At 36.2% G+C, this 21119-nt stretch overlaps 1 protein-coding gene across 5 annotated transcripts in view; it reads right to left on the bottom strand.

Annotated features, from left to right (window-relative positions):
- The window catches only part of Cdh18 (cadherin 18), an 827162-nt gene that overhangs the window by 374860 nt on the left and 431183 nt on the right, over positions 1-21119 (bottom strand). For 2 of the 5 annotated variants that reach the window (XM_036207194.1, XM_036207195.1), the window contains exon 1: positions 13929-14687. The exons of 2 other annotated variants lie outside the window; for them this stretch is intronic. The gene's annotated coding sequence lies outside the window, so the exon portion shown is untranslated. Of the gene's footprint in view, positions 1-13928; positions 14688-21119 lie in introns of those variants that run through there. One more of the 5 variants, XM_036207190.1, reaches the window with a different exon arrangement.

Genomic DNA, 21119 nt, shown 5'->3' with positions numbered 1-21119 from the left:
GTTTCTTTACTACAGAGACATTTCAAAAGATTAAATGCCTATGTCATTCAGGTATATTATCCCAGAATCCTATAAGTTGGAATGGTTTTAGAGGAAGAAATTGATGATGATCAGAGAGAACTGTAAAGATTGGAAAGATTGGTAGTCTTGGTAGAATAAAGATTTGCAGAGAGAAAAAATACAATGTTAGGAAACCACCACAGTTCACAGAAGACAGGAAACTCATAAAAATAAATGCATATAAATCCAGGGGTACTGGTGAGAAAAGATGGTGGCATAGAGACAGAAATAATCTTAAAATGAGCTACAGGGGAAAAAATTAAAGAGCCAGATTGATATAATTATTTTAGGATGTCAATCATCTAATGAATATTATACATAGGTACATTCTCTAGAATTAAAAAAATACTTTAGTAAACAAAAGTTGAACAAAACTTATGTTAATATATCAATGTGCACCTGTATGCATAAATGTTCATATATATGTATACTTAAATATACACACACACATAGTCTCTCTCTCTCTGTCACACACACACACACACACACACACACACACACACACACACACACACACACTGTATCATAGAGTATAGACAGAGAAATAAATGGTCAATATGTGGAAATTTTAGCTAAGTAGATAATTTAAATGAAAGAATGAAGGGCTACATTTTACAGTAGAGCTGTTTGTTCTGGGTTGGACAGGACCTTCAGCAGCTGAAATACAGCAGCTTCTACCTTTGAGTCACCTATTTTACTACAAGTAATCCCAAATAAATGTTTTTACTACACTTGGATAAAAATCATACTTTGGTTTGTTGGTATCTACTCTATTGGGTAAAAAGTTCTTATATCACCCCAGAAAAGCCACACAACAACCTTATCCTTTAATTTGTTACAATAAACACTTGTCACAAAAGGAGCTAATGGAACTATGTCAGAACTGTAAGAGAAAAATGCAGTTTCTTGTATGTAGACACCATACAGCAAGGGCTTTGGAAGACAAAATAGAGGCTCGTATAATCATTACTACTTGTTGCTTCCACGAGTTCTGCCTGTGGCAGAAGTTACTCCCCAAAGGTAAGATCATTTGCACATATTCTATGATGAGTATTTCATCTTTTGAAGAAGCACTCTGAGATGTCCACAGAGACGCAGATGCATAGTTCTTCCCACTCATACCAAGATCACCTCAAATCAGATTTGGGAAGATTGTCACATCCCCCATCATTTGTTTTTCCTAACATTTCAGGAATTGGCTAGTGTGTAGGATAGTCAGTCCTACTCCTGTTTTAAAGATATAAATATTAGACAAATACACTTATATTTCCTTTCATTGAGGAAAACTGAATTATGTTTTCTCGGAGAAGCCTGGAATCTTTCAAGCTCCCAATATCTTTCATGTTTGTATGGTGACTTTTCATCCTTTCTTCTGTCACAATAAAAAAATTAGAGGTCACTGGCATATTAATTACCATTTCAGTGGTATTTTCTGTTTTCTTTGTAATATTTATATGATGTGTTCTTTAATATAGCAAGAAGGTAACATATATCATAATAATACTTCTCTTTTGATACAGTAAAAGAAAATCTTCAAGGTTTAGATCTACACATGGTGATATTTTAGTTGTTACCATGAGGCATAACTCAGCTCACATCAATATCAGTGTATCCATGCCACCAGGCAGGTCTGAGATGGCAGTCTCTTCTATTTTGTTTATCATTTTCATTTTAAAGTGTATAGCCTCGAAGACTGGTGACTGGTCCTCCTGTTCCATTCTCCAAACTAGCAACAGCTTATCTAGCTCTTCTCAATGGCCGCTAGCTGCCCTCTTTCTGGCTCCTTGGTTCATACTGAAGACACCTGTGACTATATCACATGAACGGACATCACCCTGCATCATCCAGTTTCATGTTCTCTAGTTGACAACTGTAAGCCTCCTTTTCTATAACAAACTATGATTACAGTGTAAAAACACTCTCCTACTACATTGAAGTCCAATATAGGCACATACAGCCATTACATAGTTTTATTGTTAAAAATATTGCTGTCATTTATTTAATAAGACTCAATTTCAGAAACAACATCATTCAAAGGGCTTTTGCCTATAATCTTAACACAGGAAAGGCAGAAAAAGCCCAGCTGAATCAACCTGTTTCACTGTCATTGAGAAGTAATGTCTCAAAATATAAGGAATAGGGAAGACACTTGTTGAACTTGCTGGGCTCATACACACACACACACACACACACACACACACACACACACACACACACACACAAGCATGCATGTATACACACCATAAAAAGAAGAAAGATTAAAAAAGAAGAAAGGTGGGATTATGTAGTCCATGATGGTGGGAGGTTTGTGTTCCATGTAATACTTTGTGAAAGAATATTATAATTTCTATGAGTCTCTGAAATACTCTTGTATATTACTCTAGTCAAGTAATATTGTATATTTACATAAATATTAATTTTTACAACTATAGTCATTTTCCCTTTGCTGCTGAAACTGGAGATTTAAATGTAAGCTCTTAATAGAGTCTTAGGATTTTCAATGTCTGGCATAAATCACATGTAGACTGCAGTTAAATCTTCAGACACTTAATCAGAATATTAAGGGACAAAAGTTTTCATAACTGATATAATGTTTTCATTATATTTGTTGTTGTATTAAAGTTTTCCAGGAGTTAACACACAGTGAGATTAATTTCACAGCATATCCTTATCATATCCAAACTGGAAATATTATGTAACACCACTGTGTATTTACTCGAAGGCAAACAATCCATTATCGAATAAAGCACATGGATAATTAAAGATTTTTTTTTTGCAGTCTTCTGTGACTTTTTTTGACATTTGAGAAACTTTCCAAAGCTGGGCAGACTGTCAAATGTCTGTCTTCCTATCACTTGAGAGGTTGAGATAATACAGTCATGAATCTGAGGCCCACCTATTCAATAAAGTCGAAAACTGTCTCAAAATATCTTTTTCTATGCCAATATGGTGGCACATGCTTTTAATTCCAGCCTTAAAGCGGAGACAGTTGGATTTCTATAAGTTCTAGGATGACATGGGATGCATATGTCAATTTCTGATTAATAAAAAAAAATATTTGTATTTACCTTAAAAATACTACCAGTATAACTACTTGAATAAAAAAAACAAAAAACAAACAAACAAAACAAAACAAAACAAAAAACCAAAAAACTGTACTGTTACTTGAGTGTTCCTTTTTAAACTAATTTAATGAGTTCATTCAAAGTAAAATGTCCTTAACAGCTTTCTATTTTTACTCTGTGCTGTTATAACAGGGTTCATTAGAGTGCAACATCTGCACTGACCAGGGATTTATGTGATCTCTATTCTGGAGACCAGCAAGTCCAAGACCAGGGTGCTGGATTTTGATAAGGGCTTCCTGGCTCTGAACCACATACATGGCAGAAAGCAGAAGACTGAATTTACTCTCCCAAGTTCATTTTGGAGTATGTTTAATTTATTCATGAGACTAAGAAAAACCTCCCTTGCTGATGGAATAACTTCCCATTAGATTCAACTTTTGTTTGTGTTTGGATGTATTTACGGAGGTCAGTGAATAACCTTGAGTGTCATTTCTCAGGCATAATTCAACTACATTTTTTTTTTTTAAAGATGGGTTCCCTAACTAGTGTGCAATCAAGTAAATAGCATAGCTGCCTGGCCATGAAGCACCAGTTTCATGTCTCCTTTTCACTTTTATTGTAGATGTGTGTTATGACACCTGGTTGTGTGTGTGTGTGTGTGTGTGTGTGTGTGTGTGTGTGTGTGTGTGTGAGAGAGAGAGAGAGAGAGAGAGAGAGAGAGAGAGAGAGAGAGAGAGATCTGGAAGTCAAACTTAGGTCCTAACATTGAAAGTTAAGCACTTTGCTGACTGAAGATTCTACCACCCGTCAGTGTCCAGTGTCCATTGTTGATTAAATTCTAGCATAGGACTGTGGTTGGTATTGTGTTCCCTGAAATATTGTGTGTTCCCAGAAATAAACATATCTGGGGTCAGAGAACAGGCAGCCACTAGAACAAAGCCAAAAATAGTGGCTAGAAAATAGGAAGAATAAGCCATAACAGAAGTTGGGCGGTGGTAGCACATGCCTTTAATTCCAGCACTTGGGAGGCAGAGCCAGGTGGATCTCTATGTGTTCAAGGCCACTTTAGAAACAGCTAAGCATGGTGACCCACGCCTTTAATTCCAGAAACCCAACCTTTAACCCCAGGGAGTGGGGGCAGAAAGAAAAGGGTATATAAGGCGTGAGGGCCAGAAACTAAGAAGTTAAGCATTTAGTTATTTAAGCTTTTGGCTGGAGAAGTATTCGGGCTTTGGAGCAACACAGTTCAGCTGAGATTCATGTGGAGGAGGACTCAGAAGCTTCCAGTCTGATGAAACAAAACCAGCTGAGGGACTGGCGAGGTGAGGAAACTGTGGCTTGTTCTGTGTCTCTGATCTTCCAGCAATCACCCAATAACTGGCCTCGGGTTTGAGTTTCATTAATAAGAACTTTTAAGATTCCTACTACATAGGACATTAAAAAAGACAAATAAAAATAAAAATAAAACAATAGACTGAGAAATATTGGTGTTGATTCTATGTCTTATGTATATGGACATTCCTTTTTCAACAATGTAAGGTTTTGTTTGATAATCCCTTCCCCACTCAGAATATAATTGCATGGCTTGAGGCCACAAAGTTTAGCTGTTTGGCTTGCAGTTGATCCCAAAGCCAGAAATAATGAAGGCCATATGTCCATGCTTCCCTGCTGTTTCTACTGTTTCTGTAAATGATCATTTTGTCAAGGTGAATGAGATCTACTGAATTAATGTTAAATATTTTCTCACAAGTAGACTTTTTATTTGATTTATTACCTATGAAGTTATAGCATCTAAATTGGTAATAAAAATTACTTTTTATGAGATGGGCATCCATATAAAAATGAAAAATAAAATAATAATCTTTAAAAAATATTCTATCATCTCCAGGTTTTCATGAATCTCTATTCCCTACAGACACAGCCTCCTGCTCAATTTAGTGTCTTCCAGTATTCCCAAATTCTGAGTGCTCATCTCTCCAGGTCAATAGCCTTGTGTTTTACGTCCTGTTTTTAGACATCCCCTCTCTTCTTTTTAACTGCATTCTATTAACCATAACTTCTAATCTGGCACCTGCACACACAAATCTTTTGTGATCCCTTTATTTTTGTGAAGACATAGGAGTCCATCTTGTACACCTTGTACTTTAAATTATAAAGTACTCAGTTTTAGCTTTTTCTCTCTTTTCTCCTTTTATTGTAAAAATTGCTTCTTTCAAAGCTATACTAATCATATTTTTGTTGTTTAGGACATAATACTTGTTCCCTTTAGTCTGTTATCTAATATCACTTGTATATCTGTTTTTCAATATCCTATCTTGCCAGGTCTGTCATTAATATATACATATAATCCAACCTTTCTCTATTTCTACTCTGTCACTGGGCTGTTAGGCACCATCATACCATCTTCAAAATCAGGATCTACCTGTCACTGGCTACTTGTTTTGTCCTTGTTCCTCTACAGTGGAAATGCAGCAGAGTCTGCGGTGTTTCTTGTTGAAATATATGACAGATAATGTCACTTCTCTGCTCAGAACTTTCTACTGCTATCCCAACTTGCCTAGGAAGAATCTAATACTAATCTCCTAGACCAGCATGTGTGGCTTCTGGTATTGTGTAACTGTGTCTCCTTTTTATGATTTATGGTTCTTTTATTCATCTGTATCCAAATGTCTCAGATGAGGAAAAGAATAAACACTTTTTCTTGCAGTTAAGGAATGTAAGAATCTAAGATACAGCTCCCAGAAAAGGGAAAAAAAAATTCCTGGATGCTTGTTTTGTTATGATTTGGATTTTGTTGTTTAGATTTGTTTGTTTTACATGTTCTGGAGACAAGGTTTTACTATATAGACTATACTGGTCTCATACACCTAGTCTTCCTACATCATCCTTCCAAATTTTCCAGATTATGAGCCACCATGCCATTCAAACCTCAAATTATAACATTAATCTATGCATGAGTGCTGTGGGATGTTATGTATGTTGTGAATATGTGTTGCTCTGATTGTTTTATAAATAAAAAGCTGATTGACCAGTAGCCAGGCAAGAAATATAGGCAGGATAGGCAGACAAGGAGAATTCTGGGAAGAGGAAGGCTGAGTCAGCAGACTCCAGCCCACCATCCAGGGGCAGCATGTAATGGCACACAGGTAAGGCCACGGAACATATGGCAACATACAGATTAACAGAAATGGACTGAGTTTGAATGTAAGAGCTAGTCAGTGGTAGGCTTGAGCTAATGGCCAAGCAGTTTTAATTAATATAAGCTTCTAAATGATAATTTTCTAAGTGGCTATGGAATTTGTGGGTATGGGCAAGACCTGAGAAAATTTCAGCAATGCATGATAGTGACCCATATGGCCTAAAATCCTTATATTTCATCTCCTTCCCCAACATCTTTTCTTTAGGAATGAAGTCTTTAACACATGAGTTCTGAAGATGCCTTCAGACTGTCTCTCCATAGCTGTCTCTTTAACCTCTGCTGCCCTGGCTGATCTTCAAACAGCGCAGGTGTTCTTTTACCCCAGGACTTTTGCAGTTCCCACTGTCCCTGGAAAGTGACTCCATAGAAATTGCCATCATTCATAGTCACAATTCTTTTATTAAAAGTATTAATTTAGTGAGGGTTTTTTAGCCATAGTAGATAAAAGATCAAGCTACCATCTACCTCTTTAAATATGTGTTTCCATATTGCTTTATATAATTTTTCTAGAAGGATGACAAAACACTCATTACAGTTTTCTTTACCACAACTCTCATCGGCCTGCAACTTGTTTAATGAAAGATACAGATTTATAAGTTAATATGCAGTTTAATAAAATATAATTTAATATTCAGCAGGTTTTGCCTTTGCTTCTGGAAATATGCTAAGTTTCTCAAAGAAGAATTAGTCACCAAAAGAGAAACCTGTAAGAGTATTGGGAATGTGGTTTTCTTTCCAGTCTTGACCACATAGGTTTTCTTGAGTATCCTGAGTTCAAAAGAAGCAACCATCTAAAAACAAGATATTCCATATACCCAGAAAAATAGAGATGGCTAAAATGTCACCATGCATATTGTTATTGCTATTCAAATACAGTTAATTGCATTTGCTTCAAAAATAAAACTAATAAACAACAAAAATTGGAAATGCATATTTGTTTCAGTTCATGTTTTATCAATGTATTTTTGTTGAAAAGATTTTTAAATCTCAGTACCTATGAAATGTATAAAGTGTATGATACTATTTTCAATTTTTATTTATCATTATTGATATTTATTAAAACTATTAAATTAGCTTTGTTCAGTTTGTCTCCTCTCTTTACATTTTCTCTCTTCTTAATTTTTTTGGGAGAGCATTTGTTCTGGTCTTTTAGATTTTGATTGTTGTTAGGTTTTGTGTGTGTGTTTGTGTGTGTGTGTGTGTGTGTGTGTGTGTGTGTGTGTGTGTTTTAGAAAGTGCCTCACTGTGTTGCCCAGGTACACCATGACATCACAGAAATCCACGCATGTCAGACTCCAGGATGCTTTAATCAATCCTGAAGCATCATCACTGGCTCTGGATGTTGAATATAAGGGAAGCTAACTTTCCTAATAATAGTCTTCTACCAAGTATAATGAAATGATAATTCCATCATACACATACTACACTGAGTCCAGTGTTCATTATGATAATAGGATAAATAGTTAAATATCACTACAAATATCTATAGCAAATAAATGACTTTGCGTTTAAACCTTGATAGGTATAATGATTTACAATAATGTTGATTGTAGGTAAATTAAAAACACTTATATTCAATAAACTTTCAATGTCTTATTTTTGTGTTCCATGTGAGATACACATAATCATAGATTAGTTCAAAGTTTCAAAATTGATTTGAAAATTCTCCCATTTACAATGTAAATGTTTAATTCCCCTCTAGTGGTAGAAACTGGAAAACATGAACTATCTTTATTTTTTAAACATACAGTTTCATTGATCACATCCTTCTCATGGTGTAGGTATAATATTGAATTGTCAATTGTATTATAGATCATGCTCTTATGTGCATTGTAGCAAACAGCTTGATTGAGTACTTTTGGCATTATCCGTTATTCAAGTAGTCATGTTTATTAAGAATTTTCATAAATCATTTTAACCTACCAATGAAGAAATCTACACACCAAAACTTCATACACAAAAGCAACATCTGTGTATGCTAAGAGTGGGTGGGAAAGCTATTACTTCTACACTAGCTTTACTTGGATATTCATCTGTTCATTTTCCTGTACTATCTTCCTAGTTCACACATGCACTTAATCAAAACTTTTTCAGCACTGATATATTACATTATTTATTTTGTATTGGCCTTCTCTTTAATCTCCAGTAAAATGTTTTAACAGGTAACTGGGTAAAACATGAGGGTATAAGTATGCAATAATATGGAAGAACCAAAATACATAATAATAAAGGTATTAGAGATATATGACAATCTAAATCTACTCTAACAATGAGAATAGAAAACTGTTAGCAACTGTGTGTCTCCAACTTTAAGCCATAGTTGAGTATATTGGGGTCTTAACCCTCCTTTTAATTGCTGGCTCGGGCTGTCCCAATAATCTCAAAATATATAGCCTATTGCCATTGTCCTTTGTTACTCCTCAGAGGTGAAAGTTAAATCTTTATTGCTGAAGATAACATGTGCTTTAGAAATAGGCCCAGAGACTCCTGATCTAGAACTCACTTTCTCTGAGAACTAGCCTTCATGAATTTAGAAAGTACAATGAAAGCATCCAACAAGTGAGGCAACCAATTGTTTTACCCTGGTATGATGCCCATGAACTACATCATCAATAAGCATGACACGATATCATAAGTGTGCAGTAGTTGCACCATACCTTGGCTGTAGCCAATATCTTGGTTATTGGATGTAAGATCTGCTCAGCAAGATGGAAACCACTCCTGGTACTGGAAACACAGCTAACTACTCAGTGTGTTGTGAAGTTGTGGTTATTGCAGGATAATCTACAACCACCAATATGCTAAACCAATGTTTACCCTAATAACTATAAATTTTTGTCCTTGTATCCACAGGTAAATGTACCCTTAACTTCTGATTAAGGAAACTTCTCTTTGCAGCAGACTATGATCACTACAGAGAACCATACCGTTCAAAATTCAGAGCTTTGGAACTCTGACCTTTTGGATACATCTACAAAATATTACTGTACCAGGGAACAGTGCAAAAGAGGGAATTGAAATATTGCAAGGGCAAATCCAATCATGGATTTCCTGTGAGCTCATCTATCCTAGCAATGTTTTAAGCTATGCCTGTAAAGTCCTATCAATGTGATACCCACACATATGCTAAATAATGACATAAATAGTCCTGCCAAAGAAGAATGGGAAAAGGCCGTGGGCCTCACCACATACAAAGAACTATAGGCAACTGAAAAATTTGGGAGCAAGGGAAGTGTTCTTGCCCAGAATTAATTAACTCTTTAGTTAATTAATTGGTTGTCCAGTACCAAATGGTTAGCCCTAAAAACATACATACAATTAATATTATATGGGTTATATGCATATGCAAAATGCATGCAAAAAATGTAAAAAGAAACCATGTTTTGTAGGGGAGTGGGATTGCTTGGACAGAGGAAAGGGCAGGAAGAAATATAAACAAAATGTAAAAAAAAAAAAAAAAGGTTGCTCAATAAAGTAGTAATATATAATGCCCAATTGTAAAGGAACAGAGGGCTCTTAGTAATCAGCACATGTTGATATAAATTTACATTTAAATTTATAATGGTGTATGCATATCTAAATTAATCTATCCTTCTACGAATAATCCAAGGTATTGCAGAATTAGCAATGGCAGTTTCTTTTCATTTGTGTGTTGTGTGGTTAATCATGTATGTGGAAGTTTGTATGTATATGTGGACATACATGTGTGTAGGTGCACATGCATATGAATATTCGTGGATGAGAAAGCCCCAAAGTTGATGCTAGGTGTTTTCCTCAGTTGCTCTCCACTTTATATATTGAGGAAGAACATCTCACTGAACCTATATCTTGAAAATTTTGGCTAGTTTAACTGGATCCTTTTCTGCATATAAGAGCCAGGCTTACAAGCAGCCACTACATCTGCTACACTTTTGCATAAAATTTTTAGGTCCCAAATCCCAGTGTTCATTCTCATAAAATGAGTCTCTCCCAAGCTCTCAACAGTGACTTTTGAAAAACAAATACTGGGTCACATATCTGTATTTTATAATTCTGCATAGGAAATTCTGAGTATGACTTATATGAGAGTAGAAATATAAAACAAGTAAAAATTTATCTCAAACCTTACATTGAACATTTAATATTAAAGTTGTGTTCCATGAATGACATTTGAAGAGAAAATACTAACCTTTCTTGTGCATGATTTTTATCTACCATCTAGCTGAAAGGTAGCATGCCAAATCAATATTAAGCATATAAGCCATCAAGGACACTGATTCTATGATAATACAACAACAATGCTCTGGATTCTTACAAATACAACCAATCATATCACTTGATTTGTACTCCTATCATTCCTCCTGTTGAAAAATTGGGGAACAAATGGCTGACATGGAGTTCACATGTAGTAAAGTGCTTCCTAGAGTACCCAAGCTCTACCTCATCTTCAAATCATGGTACTCAGTAATTTTGTAGTATGCTACTCTTGATCACCATTTAAAAACTATCCTTTAAAATAAAAATGTTATTCTACTATGTACAGTGGTTTGAATGCTCAAAAGTGTCCCATACACCCACAACTATGAGACCAAACATTACTTCTAAATGTATTCATGCCAAACATTATACCCCAAACAATTTAAGTGTAAAACAGAAACAATCAGTCTTCCATAAGAATATTATTTTATGGTTCATTAAAAAAAAAACAGATTGAAGTAACATTTAAGAAGTAACATTGTAATCCCAACATATAAACTTTCTTCAGTGTTCTCCCTCTCCCCCATGCTATTTTAGTGTTTAATACTATAGTGTGAGTCTTTTAGTTAATAGAAAAAATGAGGATAGTGTCATGACAGTGTCCAACAGTAATGTGTTAAGGACCCATTGAAAATGTACAACTTGATATCCATGCATTTTCAAAGTGATAAGATAATTAATGGGCACAGCACCCAAACAGAAACATACAAACAGTTGTCTAGTTCACTGGTATACTTATTACCATTTTCCAAACAAGTCCTTGGCTATTTGTAAGTGCAGTGGATAACCATGAGAGAGGAATATTTTCCTCCACACAGAGAAAAGTTAGTAAACTAAGTAGCTACTTTTGGTTATCTAAACATTTGCAAAATGGTCCTTGCATTTAATGTGTAGAGATCAAGAAAATTGCCACCCAGACTGAAAAGCTCAGGGCATCTCTGCCCCCTAGCAAAATAAAACATCTAAATATCAATGTTCAGAAGCCCTAATCTAGAATAGAGGTCTTTATGTGCCTGCAAGGAAGATACATAACTAAGCAAATTGAAAATTTTGTTGTAGTATTGTCACTAGGGAGTAAAAGGAGCACCATACACACTGTTACATCTTTCAATGTCTGTAATTTTCCATGGACTATACGACCTCAATCAATTTATTCAGGATATGTGAATGTTTATCCTCAATGTTTTCAATGTGCTGTAGTGTACATGTACATTTAGATGTCATAACACTAAGTTTCAAGTGTGTAAGGGATGGTTTCAACCCTTAACCACCCATTAAGTAAAATTCAGAAGAGGAAAAAGACAAATCTTCTAAAAATACAGTTTATATAAATTGGGCTACAGAGACAGATGCAAAGCCTAATAATGGTACTCCTATGAGCTAATAAAAACAATCACTTTATATTTAGTATATGAAACACAATTTGTTAAAAATTTCATAATTAAATATCCAATAATTCTACCAAATCCATTTTAGCAAAGGTTATAGGAAGAATAATAATCACCAATTTCCACTGTTTAAATAGATGTATCAGAGAAGCTGTTGCCTATACTTGCAACTACTATAGATAATTATATTCAGGGTGCATCAGCCACAGCTTGAAGTGGAGTTTCCTACCCCCTTTCTTCGACTGCCTCATTCTCCTCTGCTATTGGCTGTCTTGTGCTGAGCCTTTCTGCTGCATTTGAAATAGCTTATCCTTATTTTGAACCAACCCTTGTTTTCAGGTAGCCAATAAATACTGGCCATTAGTCTCATTGTCCTTTTTTTTTTTTAAGTTAGCTATCTGTGTTGAAAAACACTGGAACTATAATGCATAAAGTAATTATCGACCAAAGCCCATTAAGTGAATGTTCTCTGGAGTGAATGAATTGGGTGACTGGCTCGAGGTTAATTCATTAGCTGTAAATATAGAATCAAATATATAACAGAAAGATAGAAAGAAACTGCAGTAATAATTGGTGCTTGCACTAGAAAGCTACAGAACCGGCTCTCTTCTAGTATCACATTCTGCTTCCTCCTCCCACATCTTACAAGGTATGTTCAAGATCTAGTCTGCATTTCAAACTCCTGATTCAGGACTGAATATGTTCTTTGAGGAGACTATATATTCAAACAGAGAACAGTTATTGAAGAGGGGCAGCCCCCTGCATTTAACATCTGTGAGTGATCCCAGAGTGGAAGATAAATGTTGGAAAACACAGAGTGTAGAGTTAGCTTTCTGGCTGCATAATAATTTTTTTCTCTGATCTCTCTCTGGGCTCAAAGCAGACATGCCATCACCTGGACACACCAAACAGCAGACTATTTTTCCTAAGATTCTCATTTCTCTCAGTTTCCGGTCTAAAAAAACAAGAAACACTTATCTTGATCAGGCATAAGCCTTATTTAACTCATCAGACAACAGAGTTAAGGGTATTTCAATAACCCAACTAATGAAATTCTGTATTCACCTGTTACATAGAAAAGATTTGCCTAGCTCGACATCTACATGCTCAGCACACTCATGTAACAGTTATGGACCTGATTTACCTTGATTTTCAATGTGGAAACAAAGACAAAATTAGCGGATTTCTATTCTCAGCACAAAGCACAGTTAGGAAGTTAAGGCAATGCCTGCGAGTTAAGAAACAGAGGCAGACACTAAATAAACTCGCTAGTTACCACAGGAGCCGGTGGGCTTCCCTCCTTGCATCATTACTGTGCCTTTTATAAAACGTAAAAGTTTCACCTTAGGCTTCCATAAACAACTATGAAAGCCATTTTTGAAAGAAAAAGAAGAATACTAAAATAAAGAAAAAGCAAATAAATTTCTAAAAATAAAATAGAAAAAAAAAAGCAAAACAACACAAAACAAAAATGCTCATCTTGCAGCAGTCTAGTGCGGAGATACCACGTAATTTTACAAGATACTGGAAGGACAATAATTAAAAAGCACTATGGAAAATCTGTTTGCAGCATCCCTATTTGATTCTGATCACGCTGATTTCACTTTTATAGACAGACATAAATGCCTTCTTAATCCTGTGCCCTCAGTATTCAAATGTGCTAGGCAGAGTCCCCTTCCAACTTCTTCAGGGGCAGGGCGGATAACAGCACATCCACAGACCAACATCCACACAAACCCAACAGGGATAGAAGCTTCACATTCCAGAGGCTCTAAAACAGCATTCCTGCGTAAGAAATACAAATGTATATGAGCGGCAAGGCTGCCGGCTGCAACTTTCCCATTAGCACAGCACCCTGTGAAAAGCATCCAAGGAGGAAGATTTCACCAATACAGTTTCACTCCGAACTGGGTAAGCAGCCCCATTGTATAAAAATATTAATGTCACGACAGAGTAAAGTGTGATGTATTGAAGTCTTACCTTGGCTGACTTGCCCTAACTGGTGGAAAGGAACGTAATTTATGAGAAGCAGAGGGGGGACTTTCTCAGAGCTCTGGGCACGGCTGCTCGCGGTCCTCGGAGAGCCCAGGCTCGGGCTCCGCGCACCTCCAGCCCCGGGCTCCCAGGCTGGGTCTCTGCAGCTCCTGAGCGCGCCTCTGATTGGCTGGCAGCTCTAGTCGGCCTGATGCTGGGCTCTGGCAGTCTCTCCTCCTTCCTCTGCTCTCTGACTCTCCCGCTACTCCCTTCCCCTTTTTGCCTCCTTCTCCCACACCCCAGCGTACATACTTTTAGGGCTGCACTGATATCCTTTTCGTCCCATAGACAAGGTCACACAGAGAGCGGTAAGGTTAATGATAATCATTTCAACACACACAACAAAACAAAAATCCTGTGTTCCTCAAAACTGACGGCCAGGACTGTGACAGTTTAGACCAGCAGTTCTCTGCGGGGGATGGGGAAGTAGGGGCCAAGGCAGGGGATGACTGTCAGAGGGAGTGGGAGTATCCATCAGAAGCGAAAGAGCAGAGGCAGCCAGGGCAAGCGCTGATGTGGCAAGCTGATAATAAATTTCCATATTTCCGTGCAAAGTCGTCACAGGCTGCTAAACATTCCACTGCCGGCTCATTCATCAGCGATCCGTAGTGTAGAGGAAGTCCAGCGGTTTAGCTTGAGAGATGTCCTTTCATGCCTTACCCCAAGTACTCAAGGCGTGTAGGGTTTATATTAGATGGAGCTTCCTCTTGGAGGTCAGCATTATATTTTGGGAAGATGAATAAGACCGCAGTGCCTAACCCCCCCCCCCCCACCCCAAGTTGCTAGTGCCAGAAGAACTGAGCCATGAACTTCTCACCCCTTCTGACTCTTAAGTACATTACAACGATTTGTAATGTACACAGCTTATGACAACAGGGATTTCAGGCCTGATTGGCTGTTTTCAAAATCGTGATGTGAACAGCTGAGGCAGCTTTAGTACTTTTTCCCAGCAGGAAGTCTCCCACACTCACCACCAAGATCACCCTGCATCTCACTTGAAGCATCATAGTAAACAAGTGTAGGTGTTTTATTTTTCGAAATTGAATGACTATTCCAAGGGTCTCCTGGCAGGGATGTTAACACTTACACAGCATTCTCAGTCTTTGCAAACACCAAGAGAATAGCATCAATTTGTATACTCATTTGCGAAAGCTACCAAAGCCCCCTTTTGGTGCTTTGGAGGAGGAATGCTCAGTCAGGCTTAAGAGAGGGAGTGAGAAAAGGATTCAGGTTTGCTAATATGCAGAAACACCTGGGTGTGAAGCAAGGTTGGGATTTTCCTCTTGGTTTGAATATGGCATCCCCCACCCTGAAGAGACTACTTAAAAATCCAGAAAGTAGTCCTTTCCAAACACCTTCTTTTGAAAAGTCAGTAAAAGTATCCATGCAATTATTACTAAATTGTGGTGAACGTTTGACAAAGGTTACTTAACTTGTAGCAGTACCTTTTTATTTGGTCTTTTTTTTTCTGCATTGAGAAAGGTCATTGAAGAAGATAAGGTAAGTGGTATTTCTTTTAAAGTGCGGCCCAGAGAATGTTAAGAATCAGCTACTTATATTAGGTTGTCTTTATTTTTCTGGCATAGGTGAAGAGCAGAGCTATTTCAGTTCACTTGGAGGTTGATATGTTGAAAGAAAACAAACAGACACAGTGATGGAAGTGTAACAATTGAATTACTCCTTATTATGAAAGCACAGTAAATCGCGGTGCTGAGTTGCTCCTAAGAAAGATGTAAAAAGTCAGTAAAAATTTGGAAATTGCCAACCTTTAAAGTGTTGGGGAAAAGTAGAAAATGAGAAACAGTGTCAGGATAATGAGCCAGTGTTCTTTCAGGCTTTGTTTATTCTATACATACAAGTAGAATTATACAGATTAATCCATTTTTTGATTAGTTAAAAGAATATAAAACAAACAGAGTGAAGTTCATTTCCTGCTCTGTTAACAAGTCACTGATGAATGAGGAAGAGGTTGTTCTGACAAGTCAAGAGGCTGTGAAGAAGAGCATTTGATCTTAGAAAAGTCATGTAATTTTAATTTTAACATTTCACACCACAGCATACCCAGGAGAAGACTGGCTCTGCTTTTTCATCCTTTCTAGTTGATTGAAATAAAGATGTTTGTTTACCTGGCTATAATTGTGTTTTCTCAGACATCAGCAAGGAGAATGTCAGGGATGCAACTGGAAACAAAGCAAGGTTTTGCTATCCCCCTCTTAGTGGTTATCCATTGTTAAGACCACAATAACTGGAAAGAATAGAGAACCTCAGATGAGTCAATGGGCACTTGCTCAAAACTGCAAAATGTACTATCCATTCCTATGGAAATAATATATTCATCAAGGGATGATTTGTATCAATGGTGCCACTCATATTAAAGGCTGTCAGTACTCTCCAAACTCCATGATAAATGTGCAGTGTTCGTAAATGGCTTTAAAAGTTTACTGTTCTGAACCTATGCCAACTTTCACCAGGGATAGGGAGGTAAGCCTGTGGACCACCTAGTACAAGGGGTGTGTTCTCAGGCTACAAAGAAGACAACGAAAGGAATAATTTGGAGTAAGTTTCCTTGGGGAAGGTCAGGCAGTAAACAGTTGATCATTTTCTTTTTATGGTAAAGATTAATTTAAAAAACTTGACCATTTATTTCAGTTAGCGTAATTCACTATGGAGCTAATCTCTGAACCTGAAAGCAAAGGCATTTCTCATCCTGAGTCCTTCTTTCGTTACCTTGGGAGAGTTATAAGAATCATTTTAGCTGGTGGCAGAGAAGCATCCAGCATGAGATTGATGCTGGTCAGACTCTAGGAACTGGAAAGGCAACATTTAGTGCTAAACCGTGAACATTCTGAGAGGAAAACTCAGAAAATTGTCACTGTAGATGCCATCACATGTTCAATTTTACTGTGAAGTTTTGGGAGTCTTATATTTTCAAATAAAAATGAAACAAGATTGTAAAATTACATCTATTGATACTCCTACCTCTTCTTGTAATTCAACAATCGGATGAGTCAAGGGAACAAAGATGGCAAACTAGTTCATCCTTGAATACCTTTGAGTTGTCTTATGGACCAATGCACATGGTTAAGTCATACAGTTTTTTCGTTAAAATGTGTTATGAAAAGAGGCTCACATTTCATCTAATTAGTATTTAAATCACCTCAAATAGTTAATTTCCAAATAATAGTATACAATGTTATTTGATTTTTATTTGAGAATAATCTGAAACATTATTGTTTTAGTTAGCAAACAAAATATATTTTTTATACCTTTGGTTGAAAGAATATGAGAGGAAGACTGTACAGGTTGAAATCACATTGCCTCATGTGAAGGCTCAGGGAATACCACAGGAGAGGGACAGAATGGATTGCTTTGAGATTTTTTTCCTGTGGACAGTACAGGGTTTTTTGAACCATGATTACAGAGCAGCTGTGGTTGAGGGCATAGTCCTGCATGTCATCAAGCCAACCAACACTTCAACATGAGTGGGAAAAGAACTTTTGAGAGACTGACCCCATCCATAGGTGAGGAGCCATTGGTAGTTGGTACCTGTTGGGCTATACTAATTGATAAGAGGTCACTACAGTCATACACATACCGGTGTGGCACTAAGTGGATTGAGTGGGATAACTCTTCTTAACAAGGAGATAAATTGGGAGTAGAGGAAGTCTGAAAGGAGAAAGCATTGAGTGAATGTTATCAAAATATATTATATATGATATTATCAAATAATAAAATATGACCTCCACTTTTATTATTACAGTTTACCTAAGAAAGCTAATCTTGACTCACTCTGGCACTTCAGATTAAAATATAAGGTAATAAGTCAATAACAATGCAAGAAAAAAAGAAAAATATCCAAGAGGAACCTTGAAAATATGAATATAACAATTATGCCTAAAACACAGTATTTCCTTTCTAAATAAAAATGTCAATCAGTAAACTCATTATTTTGCATTAGGGTTATTTTTATATAAAATGGGATAGTATTGATAGCTGATAAAGCAAAAGGCCAAATTCAGCTTCCATTGATATCTCTGTCTATCTTACTATAATTTATCTATTATCTATCTATCTATCTATCTATCTATCTATCTATCTAGTATCTGTATATCTGTCTATCATCTCTAGATAGCATTTTATTCAGGCAAAATCAATAGTTATTTTAGTTATATAGAATGAGGACATGGATTTTTAGGAAATTGAAAATACATCAAAATTTAAAATATATTTTAGTGATTCAACTAAAAAATATTACACATATATGTACTCATACGTATATAGATTTATATGACAGACTTTGAAGTTCTTTAAGTAAAGGGAGAGTTTGGTGAAAATAAAGTCATATGTAAAGAGTAAGGGCAAGAACATGATTTACAGCTTTGGAAACAACAATGAATATGGCTTCTATAAATTTGAAATTGTTAAACCAAGAGCAGGTTTGGCAAAATTTAAAATGATTTGTCAAGGAGATGTGTGAACAATTAGAGGAAGAAACAGTGGGACCTGGGGAGTCCAGTCATCTAGTGAAATCAACCATCTGAGACTGCACTGCAGCTTTCAGACATGACAAGTGTGAAAGAGAAAACATGAGGCCTGAGCATCTTTCCATCATCAGAGATGCATTTGGAAAACTTCATGTCCCATCTCAATGCAGCAAAATTAACATCCCATGACTCAATTCAAAAGTAGAGTATGGTATTGGCAGCAATTCTAAGTTTATATTTATGAGCAAGATTTGTATAATTACTTTACCATAGTACCTGTAAAATTAATCTATTCTTATGAATAGCCATCATGATTGTCTTGTTATCCTAATTAAAATATTTGTTAGCACCATAATACTCTATTTCTTTATGTGAAAAACAACAACAAATAAAACAAAACAACCAAAAAGTCACCCATAATTCTCTTTTTGTTTCACCCCAGAATGACACCTACTCACTGATTTTTATTTTTTGTTTCTGTAACTACATCTGTCTTCTCCATTTTTTAATGGTCAATACAAAATATACTCCTGGTTAGTGAGATGTTACTTGAATTTATTTACCAGTGTACACTGTTTTTGGGTAAATAAAATAGTTTTTTAATCATGCCAATGAATCAATTAGGAAAAGTTTGATTATTAGAGGAAGCATTGTACAGTAGTGTGGAACACAAAATCTAAGAATAAATCAACATATAAAATTATTGTAGCCTTAATACTACATTTCTTTAGCAATAGAATGGCTATAACAATATTATCTATTGTATTAGTCAGTGTTATCCAGAGAGAGAGAGAGAGAGAGAGAGAGAGAGAAGGAATGGAATGGAATGGATGGATGGATGGATGAGAGATTATATATGTCTATATATCTGCTGTATAGATATAGATAAATAGATACAGATAGATAGATAGATAGATAGATAGATAGATAGATAGATAGAGATAAATAGATTATAGATACATAGATAGATAGATAGACATAATAAATTATAGATAGATGAGACATAACAATTCAATAAGAAACAACTCATTGGCATAGCCAGTGAAGCCTCATTATCTCCATGTATAATCTAGAAATCCAGTAAATTTGGTAATAAACAAACACAAAGATTGATGATGTAGGGAAATGACCAGTGTATTGTTAGTCTTCATTCAAAGGCTTAGAATAAGGAGCACTTGTTACTGAAGCCATGGAAAGATGGATGTTGCCCATGAAACAGAGAAGAAATTCATCTGTCCTCTCATGTTTTATTACATTCAGAATCATGTCAGATTAAAAGATACCCATTATCAAAAGGTATTTACTTTACTCAATCAATGCATGAAAATGTTGTATTTCTTTCATAGGAATTTTCAAAAATGCAGGAGTAGTGATGTATTGCTTAGTATCTGTGCATCACTTAATCAGGTGAATTTATTCATAAGTCACAATTTTTATATATTAGGTTTTTCTTCACTTCTGAGATTTTTGCCTAAGATAAAATATATGCATAAAAATATCCTAGGATAATTAAATATGCATTGAAACAGCTAGGTTTAAAGTAAAGTTTATGTGAATGTTTTTATTGTAATTTTATATGTTGAACCTGTTTGAGTGCACACTACTAATGTCCATCTGATGTCTGGTAGTTATTTATGAAGCCCCAGTGTGATGTGAGAAATTCTTGGTTGGAATTGACAAATATATATCAGGTCATATCTTAATTGCTTTTTACTTACAGGGGTGTTTAAGCATGAAACTTAGTCTCAGTATATTACTTTACAATGATTAGGATGCTATCCCCACAGAGGTGAGATTTTTAAAATCTTACACAATTTAATGCAGGCCAAAGTCTCTCACATAGTTCTCAACACATAATAGAGTCTTGGAGGATGTCCAGGTGGAACTCAATAAAAGTTGATTAGTAATATATTAGATTTGCTTTCTATGCTCAGTTGCTAGCAGAAAGAAGCCAATCACAAACCAGCAAATTCTTAGCAGAGAGTTTATTACTAATAGAGAAACTATGGTTTCTGTGGAATATCCTGGGGACAGAATTCACTCAGTTCAACCTTCCATTTCTGCATTTATCTCTTTGATGCTGTATAATGAAGTATTGTATTGAGCTCAGGCTAAAATATGTAGCACAGATCTTAAAATGTCTTATCAATAAAAACAAATCCAGAGCCAGGTATTGGGGTGAATGCTGGAAGATGAGAAAAACAGAACAACCACAGCTACCTCACCTCCCCAATTGCTCAGCTGATCTTGTTTCCTCAAACTTTGCAAGGTGAGGTTAGCTGTAGCTTGTGTTCTGTTTCTCTGATCTTCCTGTATTCACCCCAATATCTGGCTCCTAGGTTTGTTTATATTAATAAGACCTTTTAAGATTCATGCTACATCTGGTGCCCAACATGTCAGGTATTAATTTACAGAAAAAGCTACTTGACTGTGGCCTTGCAGGTCCCAGCTCAGACCCGAGCTACAAGTTGCCAGTTGTGGTGGCACACTGGTTGGATTTACTGAAGGAGACAGAGGCAGGAAGATCCTGAGTTTGAGGCCAGCCTGGGAGGCTTGCTAAGGAGAAGCTATGACCCAGACCCAGCCACATATGGTGGTGATGAGACCAAGGAGACAGTGGCTGCTGCTCTGAGTTGCCAGCTGCTTCTCATTG

This window comes from Onychomys torridus, chromosome 15 (genome assembly GCF_903995425.1).
Source record: "Onychomys torridus chromosome 15, mOncTor1.1, whole genome shotgun sequence".
Lineage (NCBI taxonomy): Eukaryota > Metazoa > Chordata > Mammalia > Rodentia > Cricetidae > Onychomys > Onychomys torridus.
Note: the sequence above shows the minus strand (reverse complement) of the source record. Positions and strands in the feature narration are given on the sequence as shown.